This window comes from Coturnix japonica, chromosome 5 (genome assembly GCF_001577835.2).
Source record: "Coturnix japonica isolate 7356 chromosome 5, Coturnix japonica 2.1, whole genome shotgun sequence".
NCBI lineage: Eukaryota > Metazoa > Chordata > Aves > Galliformes > Phasianidae > Coturnix > Coturnix japonica.
In genome coordinates this window covers 4,863,380-4,869,379 of record NC_029520.1, presented here as the reverse complement: position 1 = coordinate 4,869,379, position 6,000 = coordinate 4,863,380, and positions in this window count along the sequence as shown.

Sequence of the window (6,000 nt, the reverse complement as noted above, 5' to 3'; positions counted from 1 at the left end):
GGAGAAAAATTACCTTATAGTATCCCAACTGAACAAGAAAGCTAACGTACATCAGGATCAAACCTGAAATGCTCGCAATGTTCTGTTTCTGCAACAGAAGCCTCAATGTATATACTGTAGTATCTTACCTCCTCTGTTTATACTTCATCCAATCAGAACTAATACAAACATTATACACTGATGGAGCGAATTAATGATTCTAGTCACACACAGCTTGCACCCAAGTTTTCCATCTGCTCTTGTGCTGAAATTCAGAGACAAAACTAAAAACTGAACTAATTTAAGAGCAATGTAGAAAAAATAATTGCTAAAGGAGTGCACTGCTTTTATAAACTTCTGCGTATGTTTGATGATTATAGCCTCTAAGACAGAGATGCATTAGTTCAGTGCAATATGTGGTGAACAGAAATGAAGAATTGCCTCCCTTGACCAGCCCACGATGCTCTCAAAACACAGCCCAGGATGCTGTCGGCATTTGCTGCAAGGGTGTATCTCTGGCTCATGGATTATTTTATGCTCACTGAGAACCACAGATCCTTTCCTGAAAAGCTGCTTCCCAGTTGTTCAGCTCTCCAGCCATGTAGATGGCATTCTTTCTACCATTCCATCTGCAGGACTTTGCATTTCCATTTGTTTAATTTTATGGGCTTCCTGTCTGCATAGTTAACCATCCTTACTCCAGAATTTCTAACATGCAAAAGTTCTTTAAGATCTGTATGAAGAAAATAAACAGTACATACTGCAAAATGCAACAAGAACAGAATTTCTGGAGAAGAGAGACAGAGGTCATGGAGAAAATGAGAGAGAAAATTTGTAACTGTGCCTAGCAGATCTTTCTTTTACACAGGCAAAATCTTACTCCAAGTAGACTACAGTTATAAAAAAAAATGCTGTGTAAGAAAGGATATATTCAGATTTCATACCATGCAACTCCAAACACAGTTCTGTTATTACCTAAGAACGAAAGGTGCTGTTCTCTATTCAGCCAGATTAACATGCCACAGGATAGTACGCCAAAAGGAGGAAAGAACTGATCTCACACTTTTATGTGCTTTAGATAACTTAGTCAGGTAAAGATGCCTAATGATGGAACTTAACACTGTGTCAGTGCTCTCCTGACTACAGCCCACCATGTCAGCAGCTGTATATTTCACAAACCTGTTCAACAATCTTTGTATTTTAAATTGGTTTGACTAGACCAGATAATAAGAAAACAACTAAAAGATATTATTTTAGTAACTAGAAATGGAATCAGAATTGGAGAAAAAGTAGTATGTAGCATATAATACCTGATAGTAGGCATAGAGACAAGTTTTGTATCTCTCTGAGAACATAAATGATACAAGCTCCACAGAGATGCCCTTCTAAATTCATCATTATGATCTTAGCCAGATTAAGAAGAAAAACATTTCTCAAGCTATGGGATCTATACCAGTTTACTTCTGAATCCATCAAACAAGACACATCTACAACTACATCTGAGGATAAAGAAGTCAGACAAATTGAACTTAAATTTAGGATGGAATGCAGAAAACAAATACCTGTATTGATTCCTACAGAGGCCTTGCAATTGACTTTGGAGATACACATGTTGCAATACTGGATTTTACTGTGAAGACAGAGTTGATTGTTCCATGGTGACTGAATTAAATGGAAATGCTAGTTTTAAAGCAAATATTTTATTAGTAACCTATGCTTATACGAATGCTACCACTGCTGTAAGTGCAGCTAGTCTGTTATTAGAGAAAATGAGGCATACAAAGGATTAACACATCTTATTGTGCTATGTGTCACTGAAGTCATCAGTATAACAGATTGGAAGTGCCACCAGAGATAAATTATTCAGTCACATAGAGTAGGAAGTCCTGAAAATATCTGCGAGTCCTTGTTTCAATGGCACTGACACAGTATACATTCAGTTTTCCCTCAGATAGTTTGTGGAACAAACTTTGACCTGATAATACTTGTTAACTATGAAATAAAAAGAAATTGCTGATAATGAGTACAGTCTCCTCTCTTCCTAAAACACAGCCAAGGAATGCTGTCTGGCTTGAGAGGGGATACAGAAAACCCTGAAAGCCCTACTCCTAACCAGGAAGAAATTTGATTTGCTTCTCTGAAAGTGGCCAGGAATAGAAAAGGAGTTAAGTAGGCTGCTTAGGTAGACATATGCTCAGGCATACGACCAAAAGATTTTAAGTCTCCATTTAATAATTTACAAGTCTTATGCTTTCCTTGGATACTTCCCTCACCATAAAAGGATTATTTATAGACACAGGCACCTCTAAAGTCTGAAGCTCTCGTACTTCTTTAAAACCAATCTTTGATCTGAATATTAAAGATAAGGAAAAAACATCATAAGGATATATACTTAAAGTCCTAAGTAAATTTACAGTACACAGTCTTAACTATCTGTTAGAAACAGCTCTGAATGAGAGCTCCAAGAAAAAAAAAATAATTGCTCTCTTAAACAGCAAAGTTAGAGTGATGCCTTGCATATAGATCATATAGAAGGGCAAAAGAGATAAACAGGATGTTTATCCAACTGTGTTTTGCCCCTTAGAAACTGAATGAAAATGCTTTCAGACTAAAGAAGTACCTACAGAAAAGAAAACCATGAACAATCACTTGAAAACAGGATGAAAAATGAGCTTATCAACTCTTGCTGCAGCTTATTACTGCATTTTTAGTTCACATTAAGGGCACCAACCTACAGAATGGATGAAAGAAATGACACCAGCTTCACTTTTCTAAGTTCTAGCTGTAGTAAAGAGAAAACCTGTCCTTCAAATTCTACTTACCACTCGTAATACTGCCAGTGATTTCTGCACATATATTGTAGTACTATCTTACTGGAGAATTAATATTCATCCTCAGTTTTCAATCACCTAAAAACCTAAGAAAAAAAAGGGGGGGGGGGGTTACTGAAAATAATTGAGTTAATTAAAAATTAATTAAGAAAAACGATTAATTCCTCATCATAGCATGAATATGTCTTAAATATATTCTAAACAGCTACAGTTTAAATATTAATCACTTGGAGAACAAATGTCTTTGGAGCACAGTCAACAATCCACATAAAAATCCAAAGTGCAGATATTGATTCCTTTGATTTCTAGCAATTATATGTATACAAATATATGCACTTGTATTTATAAATGTATGAGGAACACATTAAACCAGATTCCCAGATATCCTTGAGAAAAAAAGTAACAGTTACTTTTACAACAGTTGCAGAAGTTAAAACAAAACAACAGGTGTTTTTTACAAAGTGAATCAGTAGGAAATCAGCAAGAAAAACTAAACTAATGTCTACCTGACACTTGACACATACATGATACAAGATATATAAAGAAAATTATTAATTTCTAACTAGCTTAGCTATGCAAAAAGATGAAAACCCTGTGTATTTTTAAGTGTGCTTTCACAGACCATATACAATCATGGTAGAAATAAAATGCAATGTCTTAAAAGTGACTTCAGGAAAGTGACTTCAGAAAATGACTTCTTAGCAATACAAAGTGAATGGCCTGCTACCGCACATGAGTAACACTAGGTGCTGCAGGAAAAGAACAGTGGCTGCACTGTCCGTATTACACCTTTTTGTTAGCCATGTATTTTGAACAGGGAAAGCACAGTTTCAATAAAAAAAAAAAAACATGCTAATCTCTATGAATGTAACAATTGCATAATTTAAACATCCATGTTGTTCTGTTTTGTCCCAGGCATGTATCAGAGCTATTGCTTTAGAGAGAAGTCTCACACTCTAAGATTTCATGTTGAACCACATTTTTGGATTGAGTAACATGAAGTTGCAAGGCTCAGTCACCTTAGACATGTACTTCAGCTTTGTAAGCACTATTTCTTTGCTACACGTTCTTCAAAATAATTATATTGAATATTTAGATTGTCTTTGTTTAGACTGTACAGAAATCATAATACTGGAGAATATGCACAAAAGCTGTTTTTATATTGTGGAATACTAATGCAAATACCATGGAAGAGGTGAATCAACACTATTGGCACCATGATTAAAGCAGAAACTGTCACCAAAAGAATGTTTGTGAACAAATTTCAAGAATAAAGTCTAAGATAAATAGCACACATTGCATTTTGATGACAGAGGTGACAATACTTTGACCAGGAGAAATTCATTGTGAATGAAAATTCTTGAAAAAGATAAGGGAAGTGGAGAGTACTAATGACATTATTCATCTATCATTCCTATTTCAGGTGAGTCAGTTGAATATCCCAAACTGCCTTTTTCAAGAAGCTTATAAACAACACAAAAGCAAAGCAGTACTTAAAATTGGATCAGTCTAGTAAAAGTTAAGATAAATTTGTTCAATTATAAAAATCCCACATTCAGCTTGAGTAACTAATGTTCAAATGTGAGAAATATATCTATTACTTCAACAAAATCTACACAGATGTCACTGCACATCAAGCTTAGAAGTGATACCACCTCTTCAAAAACTATGGTTTAAAATAAGACAAAGGCACACCATGAATAATGTTTTGTGTTTCCCAGCCTTCTTTCTCTCAGTGTTTCAATTTCAAAATCAACTTCAGTATTTGTAATGCTGTTCAAAAAACGCACAAACATGAAACCTCTCTGAAGGTGTTGCATACCCCTATGGTTTGCTAAAATTTAGCACATTTTCTCCTTCTTGCTCATTTTTCCCCACAAATTTGGACTAATTTTGGCCTATGCATCGTATTTCTGATTCCACTCTAATTTAAGTCAGAGCACATTTTCTGACAAGGAAGCAAACAGGAAAACACATGACACAATATCTTTAGGTAGACTCAAGCTGTAGTTTCTGATTCCTTACAACTGGCCCTTAGCTTCCTAGGCAGATGTGTAGCTGATAATACACATCTCAAGTAGATTTGGTAAAACCAGGTTCTAGTCCAATCAGAACAAAACAGGATCTGAACCTGTATTCAAGTCTCCCATTTCAAATTCTAATCTGCCTTAAAAATAAATAAGAATAATTAAAAATAATAATAATTGAGAAGGTAAAACAACTCACTATAACTACTCCAGAAATGTTCTAGTCTTTGACAGAGCAGAAAAATAGTTTAATACCAGTTCATACATACAATGAAGACAAAAATACCTCTCATCTCTCCTTTCCAGTTTTATAAACAGTCATTAATCCTTCCAGACTTAACTGCATAATGATGGGCATCTTTAGCATGAAAAAAAAAAAAAAATCCAAGCACAAACATTTTTCAATGAATTCTTCAATGCATTGTGAATCCTGTTCGATAACCACCAGCTTTAAATTGATGGCTACATGGTAGGTATGCTGCTTTTCCATCAGAAATCTGTTCAGCAAGTAAGCTGGAACTGTCTAGCAAATCTTACATTTTAAGAATTGAAAAAGAGCCAGTAATTGTTCACTGGCTATTTATTTAAGTGAGATGGATCTAGCATACCTCAAGTGAGAACACTAACACTTTTTACAGGGGCTCCAAACAAAAACAAACAAACATGCTCTGTTTTTCAGTTGTACTTGAGTCCTCCCTGCTCACATAATTCTTTGCACAGCCAGTTCACATTTTCACAAACTCTTATTTTATTATACATTAAAAAACTCTATGTGATTTGACTACATCAGGACTGGAGTTGTTCAAATGAGGAAAATATAATGCATATGATAATTTCTAAGCATATGTGCCATATACTGTTTTCATCCTTCCACTTACCTTTGAGTATTCACTCAAAGACAGGATATTGGATTAAATTAAACTCCAGTCTGACATGGTATTGCAATTTGTACAGAATTTTATTACCAACTTATAAGCAAGAATTTTGTTTACTTTTTTAAAGCCACTAGAAAGCATAAAATACTGCTTTGAAGATTTAAAAGTACTTTTATTTTATACTTACTGTTGTATTAAATACCTGAGACACATATTTTGAATTTATTTTAATGTATCTTGATAAATTTATCTTTCATTGGAAGATCAGATGCTTGTATAAAATGCTAA